This window comes from Psammomys obesus, unplaced genomic scaffold (genome assembly GCF_907164565.1).
Source record: "Psammomys obesus unplaced genomic scaffold, mPsaObe1.curated_primary_1811, whole genome shotgun sequence".
NCBI classification, from domain to species: Eukaryota; Metazoa; Chordata; class Mammalia; order Rodentia; family Muridae; genus Psammomys; species Psammomys obesus.
Window position 1 is genome coordinate 30,847,866 of NW_026590062.1, and position 21,092 is coordinate 30,868,957.

At 37.7% G+C, this 21,092-nt stretch overlaps 2 pseudogenes; both read right to left on the bottom strand.

The window, feature by feature from the left end:
- Positions 1-11,747: 11,747 nt before the first annotated feature.
- LOC129676095 (olfactory receptor 8H1-like) lies at positions 11,748-12,693 on the bottom strand (annotated as a pseudogene).
- A 6,819-nt stretch (positions 12,694-19,512) lies between these two features.
- On the bottom strand, positions 19,513-20,433 carry LOC129676131 (olfactory receptor 8I2-like; annotated as a pseudogene).
- Positions 20,434-21,092: the final 659 nt, after the last annotated feature.

The following is a 21,092-nucleotide window of genomic DNA, read 5'->3' on the forward strand; positions in this document are numbered from 1 at the left end:
AGGAATGTTAGCATATGCTTTACATATCTACATTTTGTTTAAACTGAAATACATCAATTAATTATGAATGTTCTTTGTGGGGCTCTGCTGGATAAGGTTGAAGTCTGATGTCTCTAGCCATTTATTTGTGCTCTGTCCATGAAGATGGACTCCCCTTTCTTAGAGAGGTTCTAAGTCTTCCCTGAGCTGGGTGACCCTAGGACTTGTAAGGAGTGTCACATAGCCCTCAGGGCAGGTTACAGGCCAGGATCCTTTCCTGATCAGAAAACTGTTCCAGCAAGCATCTAGGAATTCCTAGAAATGCCCCACCCTGGTAAGGAGATCTTAGTCTTACGCAGTGGCCTTCAACTGTATTTGGAGATTTTCTCCTCACTCTAGGATAACTACTGTATTTTCCTTCTTGTGATAGGACCATGCTACTGCATGGAAATTGTAAATCAGGAATCCCTGACCCTCCAACCACAGGGAATCAAATACATTTACCCTTGAAAGCCCTCTCACTGTCCAAAGTTTATAAAACCCTGATTTCAAATAAAGGTGCTGCTGACTGGCTGCCTGATACCATCAGCCTTTCACCATGACCTTCTGAGACTCTTCATTTATCCCCTGGCTCTACCTGTCCCTGAGAGAAACAAAAAGCCCCCACACCCTGTAAGCAGAACAATCCACCCGCCCCTCCCAGCCCAGTAGAGAACACAGTGCATATGATCTTATAGATAGACTTCAGATAACTCCAGCTGGACATGTCCATGCTGGACATGTCAGAAATTATTTATATTAGGGATGTTTAGCTTATAATTTCTCATAGAGAGTTTGTTTTGGAAATATAGTATGAATTTAATTACTCTTTTTTGTCTTGTGAAATTTTGCTGCAACTGCACAATGATTTCTTACATACACACATTGAACTCATCATTTAAGCATTATTTCGGGCTATTGACTTTAAATCAGAGGTTTGTTTCTATTGAAGTCTTTCCTTTCAACACTTTAATCATAGAGATGGAATAGAAACTTCAAAACCTAAGCTGACACATTTAGTGATGTTACTGGGAAGATTTCTACATATTAGCTATGCAAATGAAAGTATAGACTAAAGGAATAACCTTAAATTGGCTTCAATAGGTGCCATTTGCTTATCTATACAGGTTGCCTGAAGAATTGAAATAATAATTGCTTTTATGCTAAAAGTCATTGCTCAGGTCCCAAACCAATCTTCTACTACATGTCTAAGAATTATTTTGCATTTGTTACAGCACAATCATGACCAAGGAAAGTCTCATAATATTGAAAAAACATTCACTTAAACTCAAGAATGCATCTGTCGTTTTCATTTTGCTGCATTTATGACAGAATTATGACAGAATTATGCAATTATGATAGAATTAATTTACATAAGGAAGTATTAAGGCTGGAATCTGTTTTTATTTCATTGAGATGAAGCCTATTCTCAATGAGGTTATTTTATTGTGTTCAGACTGGAAAACACTATATAACAAAATATAGTTTTGACCCTGTAGGAAAAGATCACATGCCTCCATCAGCAAACCTGTTCTGATAAAGGTAAATAGTAGCATGCAAAATCAAGATTAAAAACAAAATTCAGTAACAATGTTATATTTTAATGAGAAATTAAGTCAATAAAATTATCACTAATATTTTTAACATGAGTAGGACCACCAAGCTGATTATAATGGCATACTATTGTATAAAAATGGTATTATTTTAATAGTGATAAACAGACATTGGTGGGTCTCTAGACTCAGACAGTGATATACTCTTGAATGAAAGAAAAAAGCTATCTCCATAACTAATGCAATAACCTTCAATAAGGCATTTAATCACTTGATGTTCCAGCTTCCCTAGTTATTACTGTCAGGCTCCAAGTACATTAATTGTTGTCTGCGGCTATGACAAATATACTGGTCATAGAGTAACTCGATCAACATGCTGACAAAATGTAGAGAATTTGATGTAGTAATAAATGTCATGGAATAAAAGTTAAGTAGAAGAATGAGACAGGAAAATAGAATTTTAAATAGGGTATTGAAAAAGAACCATATAAAAACAAGCAAACAAAAATACATGCCAAAAAATGCACCTGTCTTCTACTGCTTCACATGTCTAACCTGTTTGCCCTTCTGAATGAGGATTAAGCCTCTTCCTTAGGGTCCTCTTTATTGTTTAGCTTCTTAGGACTATAGAATTTAGTATGCTTATCTTATATATCTAATATCCACTTGAAAGTGAATATATACCATGTGTGTCTTTCTGCTTCTGGGTTACCTCACTCAGGATGATCTTTTCTAGTTCTATCCATTTGCCTGGAAATTTCATAATTTCCTTGTTTTTAATGGTTAAGTAACATTCCACTGTGTAATGTACCAAAATGTCTGTATCCATTCCTTGGTTGAAGGACATCTAGGTTGTTTGCAGATTCTGGCTATTATGAATAAAGCTGCTATGAACATAGTTAAGCAAATACCTTTGTTGTATGCTTGAGCATCTTTTGGATACATGCCCAAAAGTAGTATAGTTGGGTCTATACAACTATTCCTAGCACTATTCCTCAGTTTTCTGAGAAAGCAACAGATTGATTTCTAAAATGGTTGTACAAGTTTACATTCCCATCAGCAGTGAAGGAGAATTTCTCTTTCTCCACATCCTCTCCAGCATGTGTTGTCACTTGAGTTTTTGATCTTAGCCATTCTGATGGGTGTAAGGTAGAATCTCAGGGTTGTTTTGATTTGCATTGCCCTGATGACTAAGAAAGATGAACATTTCTTTAAGTGTTTCTCTGACATTCAATATTCTTCTGTTGAGAATTCTCTGCTTAGCTCTGTACTCCATTTTTTAATTGGATTACTTGATTTGCTGGTGTTTAACTTCTTCAGTTCTTAATGTATTCTGGATATTAGCCCTCATCAGATGTAGGGTTAGTGAAGATGTTTCCCAGTCTGTAAACAGGGAACAGGACAGGAGCCTTCCACAGGGAGCCTCTGAAAGACTCTGCCCAGCCCGGTATTGAAGCAGATGCTGAGACTCATAACCAAACTTTGGGCAGAGTACAGGGAATCTTATGGAAGAAGGGGGAGCTAGAAAGACCTGGAGGGACAGGAGCGTCACAAGGAGACAGAGTTGAAAAATCTGTGCCCAGGGGTTCTTGCAGAGGTTGATGAATCAATCAAGGACCTTAATGGAGAGGACCTAGCCCCCCTGCTCAGATGTAGCCCATGTAAGTTTGTTAGTAAGGGGAGCAGGGGCTGTCTCTGACATAAACTCAGTGGCAGGCTCTTTGATCACCTCCCACTCTCTAGGTGGCCTAAGTAGACCACAGAGAAAGAGGATTCAGACAGTCCTGATGAGCTCTGAGAGAATAGGGTCAGATAGTAGAGGAGGAGTGCCTCCCCTATCAGTTGACTAGTAGAGGGACATGGGAGGGGAAGAGGGATAAAAGGTGGGCCTTGGTGGAGCTGAGGGAGGGGGCTACAGGCAGGATACAAAGTGAATAAATTATAATAAATAATAATAATAAGTAAATAAATTATAGCTGATTTCAAGAAGAAAAAAAAATCAGAACTAAAGAAAAAAAGAGAAATATCCATAACAATACAAGGACAGTATTCATGGAAAAAAAGGGATGAGTTAGCATTTGAAAGGACTAGAGTGGGGCAAGTGTTCTTGTTGTGTGGTGGAGCAACTTTTGGGTATATACCAGAAAAAGGTATACCTGGGTCTTGAGGTAAAGTTATTCCCAATTTTCTGAGAAAGCACCACAGTGATTTTCAAAGTGGTTGTACAAGTTTACATTTCCACCAGCAATGGAAGAGGGTTCACCTTTCTCCGCACCCTAGCCAGCCGGGATGTGCTGTCACTTGAGGGGTTTTTTGTTTTGTTTTTTTCTAATTTAATTTTATTTATACATTTATTCACCTTGTATCCCTGCTGAAGCCCCCTCCCTCATCTCCTCCCACTCCCATCCACCCTCTCTTTCTTCCCCTCTACCTATTGCCTAGTCCCCTGATAGGGAAGGACCTCCTCCCTTTTATCTGAATCTAGCTTATCAGGTCTCATCAAGGCTGGCTGTTTCATCTTCCTCTGTGGCCTGGCAAGGCTGCACCTCCCAGAGGGAGGTGATCAAAGGGCTGGCCATTGAGTTTTTTCAGTTTTTGTTTGTTTGTTTGTTTTTGTTTTTTTAAGATTATTTATTTTATTTTATTTTTTATATTAATTACAGTTTATTCACTTTGTATCCCAGCTGTAGCCCCCTCATTCACTCACTCCCAATCCCACCTTCCCTCCCTCATTTCCTCCCAAGCCCTTCTCCAAGTCCACTGATTTTGATCTTAGTGGATGTGTTTAAAGTGGAATCTCAGAATCCTTTTGATTTGCATTTTCCTGATGACAAAGGAAGTTGAACACTTCTTTAAATGCTTCTCAGCCATTCCTATTACTCTGTTGAGAACTCTCTGTTTAGTTCTGTGTCCCATTTTTTTAATTGGGTTATTTTGTTTCTTGTTGTGTGATTTCTTGAGTTCTTTATATATTCTTGATATTAGCCCTTTGTCAGATATAGGGTTGGTTAAGATCTTTTCCCAGTCTGTAGGCTGTTGTTTTGGTCTGTTGACAGTGTCCTTTGCTTTACAGAGCTTTTCAGTTTCATGAGGTCTCATTTGTTGATTGTTGATCTTAGAGCCTGAGTTGTTTGTGTTCTGTTCAGGAAGTTGTCTCCTGTGCCAGTGAGTTTGAGCCTCTTCACCACTTTTTCTTTTAACTGATTTAGTGTGTCTAGTTTTATGTTGACGTCTTTGATCCACTTGGACTTGAACTTTATGCAGCATGATAAATATGGATGTATTGCATTTTTCTACATTTAGACATCCAACTAGACCAGTACCATTTGTTGAAGATACAAAAATAATATTTAAAAAACGACTAGAGACAATCTCCTCAGAAAGTGGGATTTCCACAGGAGAAATGATGCCAAAGGGCATTTAGAAATATCTTTATTATTTAAAGATTATTTGACAATGAGACTTGCCATCTTCTGGCAGCACCCAGACTATCTCAAAGAAGATGATGATCATCAAAGAACCTCCACATGGAGATTGTTTCCAATGCAGCAAACCAGCTACCTAGGTAAAGAAAATGCCCTCATTTTATACAGACAGAATTCTGCCTAAAATGGGCAAGCTTAAACGCAGGCCAAGTTGACTGACAACTCTGCCAAGACAGGGTAAGCAAGTCCTAAATAGTTTCTGCTGCACATATATGTCTGTCAAATATACTGGGCCAGAAGGCTGAAGATGATGCTCCAACATTAGAGAGAGTTTTAGGTGGCTATTCAGGCAGCAAGCTGTCTCTGCCAATATTCTGTTTTTTTTTTTAAGTTGCTAGCATACACTTTCTATTTACTCATGTAATTAATTTTATTCCTTCTCAAGTGTCTGATGGGGTTGAAGACCAGATAGTCATAGTATTACAGTTAGCTTAGTTGCTTAGAAAGTAAAAAGATTTTTTAGATCTAGATAGATGTTTTTAGATTGATAAATACAAACTATAAAATAATTTAGGTACAAAACCTTAAACCCACATAGATAAAATAGATATTTTCTTCAAGACTGACAAATACATTTACCCTAGACATTTTATACGTAAACCTTAGCTCTCAGTTTTTATAATTGTTTCATAATCACTCCCCCCCCTTTTTTTTTAATAAACAATGGCCTTTTATTTAGACAGAAAAGGGGAAGTGTTGGAGGTTGGTCTAATGCTAATTACTGGCACTTAAGATCTGGTTACACCCATCTTTGTTTTGTAAAACTGCCTAAGACATAAGACATATCTGACTGATTGACTAAAGAACCTATACCTGGGCAGGGCAGAATTCGATAAGAGCAGTTGAGTTTTCCAGCTTTGGAGGACAGCTAAAATCTCAGGACAGACAGACAGGAAGAGAAGAAGAGGGACACCATTATAGTTTAGCCTAAAGAAAACACCACATGGGTTGAGGAAGGATTCTAATAATGCTGTGAAAGACCCAGATGAAGAATACAAGTACCATGGGTTTATGGATGAAAAGTAGTCCAATTGAGTAGGATTAAGGTGGATGGCATTGGATGGGAGCTGGGAGAAGAATGGGGAAATGATTCAGAATATCTGGAAGGAATATCTGCCTGGTCCATGGTAAATTACATCAATTATATAATCTAACAGGTGTCTGTGTCTCATTATTTGTGATAGCAGGTTAAATAATAATCTTAGGACTAATAATAAACATTATATAGCCCAACACTCATTTTATTTTTTTATTTACCACAATAGACCAACATGGATTAAAGCTAGACTTAAACAACAACAGAAACAATAGAATTCCTACAAATTCATGGAAACTGGGCAACTCTCTACTAAATGACCACTGGAACAGGGAGGAAATAAAGAAAGAAATTAAAGACTTTCTAGAATTCAATGAAAATGAAGACACAGCCTCCCTACCAAAAAGAGCCCTGAGCCAGATGGTTTTAGCACAGAATTCTATCAGACTTTCAAAGAAAAACTAATGGCAATATCCCTCAAACTGTACCTCAAAATAGAAACAAAAGTCACACTCCCAAACTCATTTTATGAGACCAAAGTTACCCTGATACCTAAACCACAGAAAGACCCAACAAAGAATGAGAATTTCAGACCAATCTCCTCATGAACACTGGTACAAAAATAGTCAATAAAATACTTGGAAACAGAATCGAGGAACATATTAAAAATATCCACCATGATTAAGTTGGCTTCATTTTAGGAATGCAGGGATGGTACAATATACAAAAATCCATCAACATAATTCACTGTATAAACAAACTGAAAGAAAAATACCACATGATCATCTCATTGGATGCTGAAAAGGCCTGTGACAAAATCCAATACCAGTTCATGTTTACAGTCTTGGAGAGATCAGGGATTCAAGTCACATACCTAAACATGAAAAAAGCAACATACAGCAAGCCAATAGCCAACATCAAGTTAAATAGAGAAAAACTAAAGTGTTCACACTAAAATCAGGGAAAAGACAAGGCTGCCCCCTCTCACCATATCTATTCAACACAGTACTTGAAGTTCTAGCCAGAGCAATAAGACAAGTAAAGGAGATCAAGAAGATAGAAATTGGAAGAGGAAAAAGTCAAAGTATCACTATTCACAGATGATATGGTAATACACATAAGTAACCCCTAAAATTCTACCATGAAGATTGAATGACCACCTCCTAGCCAGGAGGGACTAGTGGAAGTGAGAGATCCAAGATTTAAAATTTGAATTTTGGAGCCACATAACTCGGGTTCTGAATACAAGTTTAAACAAAGAAACGGGCATGATGAGATATGTCTGGCCAGCTGCAGGGAGTAATGCTATCTCCTGGCAAACTGCCCAGAAGGCCTGGCCAGAACCGTTTATGGTCTTGGCACCTAAAATAATAATTCTAAAGGTCAACTTCCCTACCCAATCTTGTAATGCTAAGGCTTGGAGCCCCCTCACTCACCCCAACTTGCGTTTTTTGTTTTTTGATTTTTTGTGATTTAAAAACCCTGTTCCCCTGGACCTCTGTGCTGTACTCCTCTCCTGCTTCGACAGGAAGGTTTGTGTCCCAAGCTCAGCTTGAACTGAGTAAACCCTTATGTGTTTGCAGTGGAATAGACTCCGGGTAGTCTTTGGGGGTCTCACAAACTGAGCATAACAGAAGGAGGGGAACAACAACCTACTGCCAAAACCTATGATCCAAAAGTTACCCTGCCTATAAGAAGTGCAAGAATAAAGAGGGAATAAAGATAAAGGAAAAGTCTAAATAATATTTGGCCCAACCTGGAACCAACCTCAGGGTACAGAGACAGCCCCTGACACTAATAGATACTTGCCTATGATGGGACTTAGCTTGAGAACAACCAAGAAAACTGGAAAACTGGGAACTTTCCACTAATTGTCAAGTGCAGAATATACCCTCTTTCCTCTGCCCCCCTGCTCCAGGACTCAAACCTCACAGACATTCAGACAGTTGCTGGAAAACTCTAAGGACATAGATGTAGGCAATCCTTGGAACAGTCACACAGACTGTTGCTGGAAAAGCCCCCAAGGACACAGGTAGGGGCAGGCAATCCTTGGAGAAACTGAAAAGAAGGCAGCTTAACCCTGAGTATACTGGCCCAAGTGTAGCCAGACCCAAAATATCCACCCATGAAAAATTGCCCTGTTGCTATTTCCAAAATTGCCTATAAAAATCCAAAGCTTTTGTTCCTTGGGGTCGCCTCTCCTTAGGGTGCAGGAGACCCCAATATGTTGGTTTCAATAAACCTCTTGCTGTTTGCATTGATCCTGGTCTCTCTCTGTGTCTCACTGGAGGGCTTCCCCAGAAACATACAACTCCCATGAGTCTTACACCTACGCTTTCAGAAAGTAGCCTAATTTGACTGTCCTCTGGGAGATTCTGGAACTTGCAGCCAAACATGGGATAGAGCTCTGGAGGTCCTGTAGAAGTGTTGGGGAAAGATGGAAGGACCTGGAGGGGACAGGGACCCAACAAGAAGACCAACAGAGGCAACTAACACAGTCCCGTGGGGCTTACCGAGACTGAGACATCAACTAAGGAACATGCATGGTCTGGTCTTAGGTTCCCTTCACACATGTAGCTAAAGGGTGGGTTGGAATTCATTTGTGGTGCCTGGTGAGTGGAAGGGGGTGGTGGTTCTAACATGGACTCAATTGTCTGCTTTTGGATCACTTCCCTATAGTAGGGCTGCCTTGCCTGACCTTAGGGATGAATGTAAGCGCAGTCCTGATGTGACTTGTTGTGCTGGGGAAGGTTAATACAGTGGGTAGGAGAGTGCTAGTAGAGTCAAACAGTTCCCGAGGAAGGAGTGAGGATTGAAATAATTAAAGGAAGTCACACTACATATGGGATCAGATCGAGTGGGCTGTCAGTAAGACAGTTTATTCCACAATTCCTTTTTAGGCAAAGTAAAAACAAGCCACATCAATACAAGAAAGAAATCAAGAAAGAAATTTGTGGAACTGCCAGACTTGTTTTCTAAAAGTACTTCTTGATAGCAGATATGGTCCAAGGTCACCCAAACAAGTTTTAAGGAAGCTGGCAGAACATCCTCTTATTTCTGTCTCAAGGTGAAGGCCAGGGTGAAAACATGTTTTCCCTTAATACTCAATAACAAAGCAGCTTGACAAACAAGCAGCTTTCTACAGGGGTGCTCTCTTTTTGGGGGGAAAGGGAGGGGGGGAAAAGAAGGGAGGGAAAGGGGGGGGGCTGGAAGGAGAGGAGAGGGAGGGATCACCCTCAGGAGAGAAAGTTAATAAACTAATATAAAATTAAACATATATATATTTAAAGAAACCCTTTTATTTTCCCTTAATAAAATTTATGTTTGGTGGCACTTACTGGGGAAATCATTTGTAAAAATAAACTTTGTTTCTATAAAATATATTCGATATTGTTTGACGTATTGTAAGTTCTGAGCGATAGGTTACCTCCATCAATTAAGTGAGCTAATTCAAGCTAAATTAAGAGTGAATAAACTTTAATTAATAAAACAATAAATGAATAAAAAAAACCAGAAAACAAAACAAAAGTGTAAATGCAGGTTTATTGGGGGCAGCTCTCAGGTTCACAGACCTCACAGAAAGAGGACAGAGTCCAGGAGCTGGGATCAATGGAGTCGCTACTCGAGAACTACAAAGACGGGAGCAGAGGAGGCTCAGAGAGAGAGGAAACTTAAATTCAGAACTCAGAGACAGAGAGCGAGGTCTGGGTTATATAGGGAAGTGCTTTTGGAGGAGGGGAGGCTGAGCTCTTGGGCTGGCAAGGTCTGAGCAGAGGTAGGCTATACCAGCCATTCTCTGTAACACACAGGACAGAGGGAGGCCAGGTCTGCTTTTGTTAATTGGGTCTTTCAGCCACTTATCTCGGTCTTTATCCCAACACTGAACAAAATGATTGTAGTTACTTCATATCCATCAGTCATTGGGAAGCCAGTTATCTGTTCACAGTGTTCTATGCTCTATTAGTCTTTTTTCTCTAAGCATCTCCCTCCTCTGTGTTTTTGTATGTGTCTGCCTATCTGTCTGTCTGTCTGCTCCCTCTGTCCACATTTCTTTCTCTCTCCCTTTTTCTCACATTTTGGACAGTATGGCTGAGGTTCAGTGAAATGAACTCACAAGACTTCTCAGTGGGTAAAATATAGTTCATGTAGGAAAACAAACTGCTGGGTTATGTCATCAGGGTAGGTGAGTGGAACAGAAAGTCAGTTTTAAGGAGTCAGGTAGGTAGGGGAAGAAAGGTTGGAAAAGCCTGGAAGTTCCAGCAGGCTGTTTGGGTTAATCAGGAACTAGATGCCCTTGCCCAAGCTAGCTGACCATTTGAGTAACATAGGGAATGTAATGGCTTTCCTTAGACTTCTGTTTACCTGATAAATTTCCTTTTGTTTCCTGGCGACCTTCTGTTTAGGACATTGTCAGTAGTATAATTATTTTTAAAATGATGCACACAACAGATGTTATCTGAAAGACACATTGAATGAAGATGGAGAAAGGGGAGAAAGAGAGAGAGACAAAGAGAGAGATCTTAGCCATTCTGACAGGTGTAAGGTTATTACTAAGCAATTAAAAACAAGAAAATCAGGAAATTTTCAGGCAAATGGATGGAACTAGAAAAAGATTATCCTATGTGAGGTAACCCAGAAGCAGCAAGACACACATAGTACATACTCACTTATAAGTGGATATTAGCCATATAATATAGAAAACATACTAAAATCTATACTCCTAAAGAAGCTAAACAACAGGAGGACCCTAGGGAAGATGTTCAATTCTCATTCATAAGGGCAAACAGGATAGACATCGGAAATAGGAGAAGACAGGAAACAGGACAGGAGCCTACCACAGAGGGCCTCAAAGCAGGGTATCAAAGCAGAGACTGAGACTCACAGCCAAACTTTGGGCAGAGTGCAGGGAAAGCAGTCTTTTTAAAACTTAATTTATTTCAACTCTCTCTCTCTGTGTGTGTGTGTGTGTGTGTGTGTGTGTGTGTGTGTGTGTGTGTGTGGCTGTGTCACTGTAGCTAAGTGTGTGTAAAATCAGAAGCATTGCCTACCCTGGAGGTGCAATGGAGGCTAAGTTGCAAGCCACCTGATATAGGTGCTAGAAACGAATCCTGGGTACTTTGTCACAGCAGCATGTGGGCCTAACTGATGAACCTTCACACCCAGAGGAAACAGCCTTCAACTTTAGTATCCTAATAATCAAAAGCTGAAATATACTAGAACTCATAATTATGAGTCCAAAACTCATAATTCTTGGTTCAAAAACAACCATTCTGTGGATTCCTCCTTGATATTAGAAACTGAACACCCTTGTTGTCTTTGTACAAGTCATTGCTCTACAATTCTCTAGAGTTATAGAATATATAGAATATCACACAATATCATTTTGAGAAGAAGATCATTGTTTCTAATTTTTCAAACACTTGTCTTTAAAACAAACATATTTAGACCACAGATTTTATGTTTTATTATTTCATATTATTTTCTAGCTTTCTAAAATGTTTCCTTAATAATATCTAATATCAAGTTGTACTATGCAAAGAAAAGCTCAACACAAATTTAAATAAAACATAAAATGAGTGTTCAGTGGAAAACAAGAAAAGACCTAACAGTGGAAAGGAAATAGAAAGAGTAAAGTCTAAGTGCTGACCTCCGATCTTATCTTAACTGCTTGGAGCTGCTCCTTTTCTTGATAACTCTACTGACAACACTTTTCACATCTTTGTTTCTGAGACTATAAATAAGTGGATTAAGCATGGGGATCACAATGGTATACAAAACAGAAGCCACTTGATCTTTTCCCAAAGAATAGGACTTCTTTGGTTTTAAATAAGTGAAGATCATAGTACTATAAAATATGGTGACTGCCAGGAGATGAGAGGCACAAGTGGAGAAGGCTTTTCGCTTTCCTGAAGCAGAACTGATTTTCAAGATGGTAGAGAGAATGGATGCATAAGACATTGATATGGTGAGAAGGGATGCCATTAGTGTTGAACCCGAGAAAATGATTATTACCATTTCAATGACATACATGTCACTGCAGGACAGGGCTAAAATTGCAGGTGTGTCACAGAAAAAATGATTGATGATGAGAGACCTGCAGAAATTCATCCTGCTTGGACAAAGCATGTTGACAGAGGAATCTACAGCTCCTATCATGTAAGAACCAGTGAGGAGGGCATGGCATCGTCTTGTGGACATGACAACTGGGTAGTGCAGAGGGTTGCAGATAGCTACATAGCGGTCATGGGCCATGGAGGAAAGAAGAAAACATTCGGCACCTCCAAACAGGACAAAAAATTACAGCTGAGTGAAGCAGCCCATGAAAGAAATGTTCTTGATGGAAGTCATCAGGTTCTCTAAGGTTTTAGGTGTAATGACAGTTGAGTAACTGAGGTCAAGGAATGACAGGTGGGTAAGGAAAAATCATTGGAGTGTGAAGCTGGGCATCTAGACGGATGATCAGTATCATGCTAATGTTTCCCAGCACAGTGACCAGGTGTATCAGGAGAAACAGCACAGAGAGGACCAGCTGGATTTCCCTGGAGTCTGTCAGTCCCATCAGCATGAAGTCAGCCTCACTTGTGTGATTCCAGGGATTCATAGTGAATAGTCCCACACTGATGAGAAATGAAAAATTATTTTAGTAAGAGTTGTGTTTGGATTAAGAATTACAAATATTTATGGAGTATATTTAGATTTGTATTTCCAAGAAATTCATAATTTATAAAATACTAAAAGATAAGTTATCAGATATTGATGCAGATGTAAATTAGCATTTGGGAATGTTATGAGACCATCCAGAGTCACAAAGAATGAGAATTTACTCCAAATGAAGTGTCTGAACACAGTAGATTTTTCCTCTTAGTCAAGATGCTGTGCTTGGAATAAAGCACCCTAAGACATTGGTTTGAGGCAGGTTGCATCTTATTTCTTCCCTATTGACAGGGTTTAATGTCAAAGTCTTTCAAGACTGGTTAATGTGAAAAGAATTCTTGCCAAGGAAATGAAGGAAAGCAAGAAGGCTTGGCTACTTAAAATTCCTAGAATGTAGCAGACTTTGTGTACAAAAAGATTTCATAGTGTGTGTGTTGAGATGGACGTAGAACATTTGCATTATAGTCTTATACCTTACAAGGTGAGGAAAGTAGAGATTTGCATTCTATGTCATGAACACATTTTATCTTAAAATATTTGATGAGAAATGCCAATATTAATATTCATTTCAGGTGTGATACCACAAAAGATGACAGTTCACTTTATCATTTCCTGTTCCTGTCCCTTTCAATTAAAGTTAGAATTTAAAGTTGGAATAAAATTGAAAATGTTGCAACATAAAACTGTCTACCTAGTGAATTTATAACTCATAGACATTGTTTGTTTATTTATTTATTATTATTATTATTATTCCTTTTTCATGACTATGAGGGGAAGTTTTTAATTTTCACATTAAAAAGCTGAGAAGTATGAGGTTTTAAAAGAAAATCAATCCCAAAGGACTATTTCATTATGCAGACATTTAACAAAGGCAATGTTATTTCTTTGACAATGTGGAAAATTAAAAGTCTTTATTGTTGCTGTATGCTTATTAGCATTTTCTCTGATGTGTGTTGTGTGACACATGCTTGAAGTGTGTATGGAAGACAGAAGTGGGAGCCAGATCTCAGAGGATTGTAGTTACAGTCAGGTGTGAGCTGCCTGGCAGATGTTCTGAATTGAACACAGATCTCCTAAAAGAGCAGCTCGTGCTCTTATTCACTAAACGATGCCTTTTCCTCCTAAATTAAAATCTTAATAAGCACCTGTATGGAGCTAAAGCTCAGAGTTTGAATTAAGCATTTTGGAGTACAAATATGACATATCTCAGAATTGGAAGAAAGTCTTTTTTTCCACAGTGTTTCCTTCCTGAATACATTTACTATTCATGATAGGTGATACTACAGGCATTGCAGTTACCTACATATTTAATAAACAACTAGCAAGTGAAAGGAGCTAAGCACAGTTGTCTAAAGGAAGAACAATTAAAGTAGTGTGAGTCTACACAGATTTTCAGTCCCAAAATTTACAGGATTTTAAACAAAGTAAAGTCAGGTTGTATAATTAATCAACAATAATAGGGAACATCTACAACATATTATTTAATTTCCCTTTAATCTAAAAATAATTTAGCATATTCTAAATAAATTTTAATCTTAAGTCACTCTGTTGTGATATGTGAGAATTCCAGGCATTAAAATACTTTATCATTCTAAACCAAATTGAGAAAAAGCACTTAAACAGATTTACACTGAATGTAGAGCCTGACTCTTTCAACACTTCATTTCTGTTTCTGCAAATACCGACACTGTTCATGTTACGACACAAACAAATTGGTCTAAAACTTTCTAAATAAATTTGAGGATACTTACTGTGAGGCAAGGGTTATGAGTACACTTCTTCAAGATGATAGTTTATAAATGCTTTCACATTGAGTTTCCTAGTGTATATAAAGCATGAAAGCTTTTAAAAGAATTGTACAGTTCTATAACATATTGTTTGTTTTTCTTGGAGTGATTATTTTTGTAATTTTGTGCATTCATTTTTTAATAACAATGAAGACAATTGACCACTAACTTTTGTTTGAATCTAGGTTAAATGAAAATTTTAATACATTCTGTCTCCAAAGTATGTCAAATACTTAACACTCCTCAGAGTACAATGCTTCTCATTCTGATGAGGCAGGGCGCCTCATATGAAGTGAAAGTGTCCTTAGGGAACAGTTTCCAGTGGAGTGTGCTTGGCACAATTTCAAGGTCAATAGGTGGAGGAAAAACGAGCAATAGCTTGTTTTCTCAGAATTTCTTCCATGAACCAAACCCTCACTGAGTCTTCATTTCTGACACTTTATATTAAAAAAATATATCTATTTGCTTTTCAAATAACCTAGTTATTATAGAGTTTTTGTATTGCATAATGATCAAGTTGTTTTCTAGAGTAAAAAGAAATGTTCAGAGAAATACTTGTTATTTTCAGCCTCATATCATTAAGACGGAAAATTAATTTTTATTGTATTTGAAATATTTTTTTCTCAAAGGAGTAGACATGTTAATTTTAAAAAAGTTAGACTGCAATAGATTTCAAAAGTAAATAGAAAATTCAAACTTATTCTTGATATTTTGCTAACATAATTTTAATTTTTCTCAATTATCTTTCTTCTGTGGGTACGAAACAATTATGTGAGCACACAATTATATGTTTGCCTAATTTTATTTACTATAGCCAATATTATATTCTTAATTCATATTTAAAATTGTAAAAATAAATTAATAAATATAATGAGTTTAAAAAAAGAAATTAATAAATGTAATGAGAGTATTTGTATATATAGCTGATATCTAATGTGAGATAAATTTATTTATATATTAGAGAATGATTAACTCAGGGTAACTAGGATAGCCTTATATTTTTACCATTTCAATATCTCTTCATATTACATTTAAAATTTTACAATATGGTAAGATTTTGGTTAGAAACTTAAAGTATAAGAATGAACCAAAATACATATGATCAGAAGAATTTTCATTCAATTTCTTTTCATTTACAAATTTGTTTCTCTGTAATCCCTGAAATATATTTTGAATTGAAGTAAATCAAAAGTTACTACTTTTTAAAAATTAATTTATTTTTTATTGATTACAGTTTTTTCAATTTGTATACCAGCTCCCTCATACCCTCCAAATCTCACCCTCCCTCATCTCCCATGCCCCTCCCCAAGTCCACTTACAGGGGAGGTCCTCCTCCCCTTCCCTGTTACCTTAGGCTATCAGGTCTCATCAGTACTGGCTGCATTGTCTTCCTCTGTGGCTTGGTAAGGCTGCACCCCTCTCAAGGGGAGGTGATCAAAGAGCCAGCCACTGGGTTCATGTCAGAGACAGTCCCTGTTCCCTTACTAGGGAACCCATTTGGAGACTGAGCTGCCATGGGCTACATCTGTGCAGGGGTCCTAGGTTATCTCCATGCATGGTCCTTGTTTGGAGTATCAGGCTCAAAAAAGATCCCTTTGCCCAGATTTTTTTGGTTCTGTTGGTCTCCTTGTGGAGCTCCTGTCCCTTCCAGGTCTTACTATCTTTCCCTTCTTTCGTAAGATTCCCTGCACTCTGCCTAATGTTTGTCTTATGACTCTCAGCATCTGCTTCAATACCTTACTGGGTAGAATATTTCAGAGGCCCTTTGTGGTAGTCTCCTGTCCTGTACTTTTGCTTTATACAAAAAAATACAGTTTAAAGATGGACAAAAGGATGCACACTTTAAGAATGCTGTTGAATAAGAGGAACATTACAAAGCTATTCAAGATCTAACACACTGGGTGTGAAAGTGGCATTGTTTAAAAGGCCAATGCAACACATTTTAAATGTAGTGTCTTTTCTCACTTTTCAACAAGTAGAAGACATGCACATCCTACTGGTAGAGCACACAGGATAAAAAAATGAGGTTTTAATAATCTAGTATGGGAAAAAAACAAGAGATCTGAAGTAGCAAACCAAAAGAAATGACTAAAGAACAGAAACAGACATACTTATAAAAGCTCACCATTACAGGGGATAGAGGTAAAAGAAAAATAATAGACATATGGGTAGAAAGTGCCTAAAGAAGGTAAATATCTTAAATTAGCACATATGGATGTTTAAATATACTTTTGGTAAAAAAAAAAACAACAAAAAAACCACTTTATTCTCATAAAGAAGAATAAAAGACACAATAAGGATATTAGCACAAACATGTTTGTAGCAGCTTTATTTGTAATAGCCAGAACCTGGAAACAACCCAGATGTCCCTCAACTGAAGAATGGATACAGAAATTGTGGTACATCTACACAGTGGAATATTACTCAGCAATAAAAAACAAAGAAATCATGAAATTTGCAGGTAAATGGTGGGATCTGGAAAAGATCATCCTGAGTGAGCTATCCCAGAAGCAGAAAGACACACATGCTATATACTCACTCATATAGACATATAATAGGATAAATGTACTAAAATCTATACACCTAAAGAAACTAATCAAGAGAGAGGACTCTTGCTAAAATGCTCAATCCCTGTCCAGGAAGGCAAAGAGGATGGGCATCAGAAGAAGGAGAAAAGAGGGAACAAGTCAAGAGCCTGACACAGAGGACCTCTGAAAGGCTCTACCCTGCAGACTATCAATGCAGATGACTTATGGCCAACCTTTGGGCAGAGAGTGCAGGGAATCTTATGAAAGAAGAGGGAAACAGTAAGATCTGGAGAAGACAAGAACTCCATAAGGAGAGCAACAGAACCAAAAAATCTGAGCACAGGGGTCTTTCCTGAGACTGATACTCCAACCAAGGACCATGCATGGAGATAACCTAGGACCCCTGCACAAATGTAGCCCATGGCAGTTCAGTGTCCAAGTGGGTTCCATAGTAATAGGAACAGGGACTGTCTCTGACATGAACTGATTGGCCTGCTCTTTAATCACCTCCCCCTGAGGGGGGAGCAGCCTTATCAGGCCGCAGAAGAAGACAATGCAGCCACTCCTGATGAGACCTTATAGACTAAGATCAGAAGGAAGGAAAAGAGACCTCCCCTATCAGTGGACTTGGGGAGGGGTATTCGTGTAGAGGGGGGAAGAAGGGAGGGATTGGGAAGGGAAGAGGGAGGGAACCACAGGGGGGATACAAAGTGAATAAAGTATAATAAATAAATAAATAAAAGCGTGCACCACTACAGCCAGCCACTTACCTTTTAATAAAACCACTTTGCTAAGAAAAAAAAAAAGTTAAGCATAAGCATTAAATCCTGGTTGTCAGTGGCTGGGAAATATAGGAAGTAGGGGGGGTAAATTGTTGTTCAATGAGTACTAACAGCTAAATAGGAGAAATACTGTCATAGCCAGTGTTTTCAGATGATGTACTGTACATTTCAAAACAACAGGAAGGATTTTGAATGTTTTCTCCACAAAGAAATAACAGAGTTGTTTGAGACAACTAGCATGCTAATCTTGATTTGTACAATGAAACACCAAAAAGAAAAAAAAAAAAAAAAGAAGAAAAGGACTGTTGCTTTTCTGTCCTATGTACAGAAAGGTGATATATCAATCACAAGAATGTAGATTGTTAGACATAGTTTTATTAATACTAATTAATATTAGTATTTCAAATTATTTGTGGAATAATGCAAGAATACACATATGAACACCAGCATCTACATTCCTAAGAATGAAGGTAGATTCTCTTTATGAGATGCTTATTAAAATGTATGAATGTGATAATTCCAAACCAGCTGACTAATTAGGTAAGGTCATAAACACATTATATAACACTTTGGGAAGTCACTTCCTCATCCTAAACATTCACACACACAAAAAACCCCACAATAACAGAAGTAATGTATTTACATTTAGTTATGCTAAATTCAATGTATCAATAAAATATTTCAAGAATATTGTAGAGATGCAATTTTGACACCCTTAAACAATGTTATAGAACTCTATACTCATGAGTTTTCTAATACCAAATAAATATAAAACATAAATATAGATAGAATTTCATCACTCTAGCATATAATAAAGTAGAAATGTTGCAAGTCAACTGAGCAATAGTCTCAAGGACACAAAGCATGCATCACAGGTAAATGGTGAAAACTGTAACTGCTGTGGTTTAATGGCTCAGCATTCTTCTCCTGCAAGACTCAGCATTGTGCCCAGCACCCATATGGAAGCCATCAACCATCTGTAACTCCAGTGCCAGAGATGGGATTTCCTCCTCTGGCCTCCAAGAGCATCAGGCACAAGTGTGATGCTGTATAAATATACATATTTTGTGTGAAACACACATACAATAATCTATACAAATAAGAGTACTTATGCCTTAGTTCCAGGATGTGTTCACTGGAATGTGTACAGATGAATTTTAATTGCTTTATATATATTTATTACATGAATAATTTATAAAATTAAATGACCTCCTAATAAATTTAGTATATACCATACATAAATAAAATAATGATTCACACCTCATATTCTAAGACACTATGTTCTTAATAATTTTGTGTTATTTCTTTTGAAGTTCTTTTGAAGTAACTGTTTGAAATTATCCAGTTTTTTTAATTAAATTTTAATTTTTTATATTAATTACATTTTTTCGCTTTTTATCCCAGCTGTAGCCCCCTTCCTCATTCCCTCCCAATCTCACCCTCCTTCTCTCTTCTCCTCCCATGGCCCTCTTTAAGTACACTGATAGGGAGGTCCTCTTCCCCTTCCATCTGACCCTAGCTTATTACACAATGGAATATTACTCAGAAATTAAAAACAAGGAAATCATGAAATTTGCAGGCAAATGGTGAGAAGTAGAAAAGATCATCCTGAATGAGTATCCCAGAAGCAGAAAGACACACATGGTATATACTCACTTATAAGTGGATACTACCCAGGTCTTTTTAAATTGCAATTTTCATGGTTTGTCACAGAAAAAAAATTTCTGTGGCTGACTCTCAGAAGAGCATTTTTCACATCTTTGTTTCTCAGACTGTAGATCAGTGCGTTCAGCATGGGGATGATGTGTTATCAGGTTGCAAATAGGTGAAAATCAAGGAGCCGTAGAAGACAGTGACCCCTGTGAGGTGAGAGGCACAGGTAGAAAAAGCCTTCCACCCGCCAGCTGCAGACTGGATCCTCAGGATTGCTGAGATGATGATCAGGCAGGTGATGGTGATGATGAGGAGAGAACTGAGAAGTATGAACCCAGCTAGCACAAAGATCACCAGTTCAGTGTTGAAGGCGTCTACACAGGACAGGGCTAAAAGAGCTGTGGTATCACAAAGAAATGATTGATGGAGTCACAGAAGGGCAAACTGCTTCTCACACAGATGGATATCAGAGAACTTGTGAAGCCAATCATGCATGGTATTACTCCCAGCCAGCTGCACACCTTCGGAGACATAATCACCGAATATAGCAAGGGATTGCAGATTGCTACATAGCGATCGTAGCCATGGATCCCAGAAGGAAACACTCACTGCACACTAAACCTACAAAGAAGTACATTTGAACAAAGCAGCCTATAAACGCTATTGATTTCTGTGTGGACTGGAAATCAGTTAGTGCCTTGGGTGTTACAATGGAAGAATAATATATGTCAATGAATGCTAAGTTGCTGAGGAAAAAGTACATAGGTGTGTGAAGATGAGAGTCAATTCTGATTAATGTGATTAGCCCAAGGTTGCCCAATACAGTGAATAGATATATGAATAGGAATATTAAGAAAAAACTGACTTGTAATTCTGGGTGACCTGAAAATCCACTGAGTATGAAGAGTGTCACTTCTGTGAAATTATTTTCTGTCATTTTTGATAACTCAACCTTAACTTGATAACTTGACTTAACCTTGAATCAACAATGAGAAAAGTTAAAGAAACTCTCAAGACAAATGGCCCAACAAGCAGTGCTTGCTTAACCTCCAGCATTGAGAGAAAAAAAATGAAGTTAGTAAATGCTGAAAGACAATGTGGTTTTTATTAATTTAATTTAATTTAATTTTTTATCTGTGTGTGTATGTGTACCTGCACACAGTTTTCTATAGAGGCCACAAGGAGCAGTTGAAAATCTGGGAGCTGAAGTTCCATGCTGTGGGTGATATTCACCAAACTCCAGTCCACTGAAGGAAAAACAGGTGCACCTAACCTCTGAACCACATCTCCAGCTTCTTACTTCTTTTAAAGAAGATGACAGATGGTCATTTTAACACTTTAAGATATTAAAACATTATGTCTGTAATAGTTACAGGACACTCCTGCTAAGCCACGCTAGCTTCTACCCAACTCTATCACTGGGGCATAATTTTACCCCTACCAACTTATTTATTATAATTATATTATTGTCTTAGGAAATATAAGGTTTTTAAAGAGAAACTATAAAGCTTTAAAAATCAAACTATAAGTCATGCATTTGGTTATAATTTCATATTGAATCTTAAATTTTTAACATCTAACTTGTAAGTTGTGGAC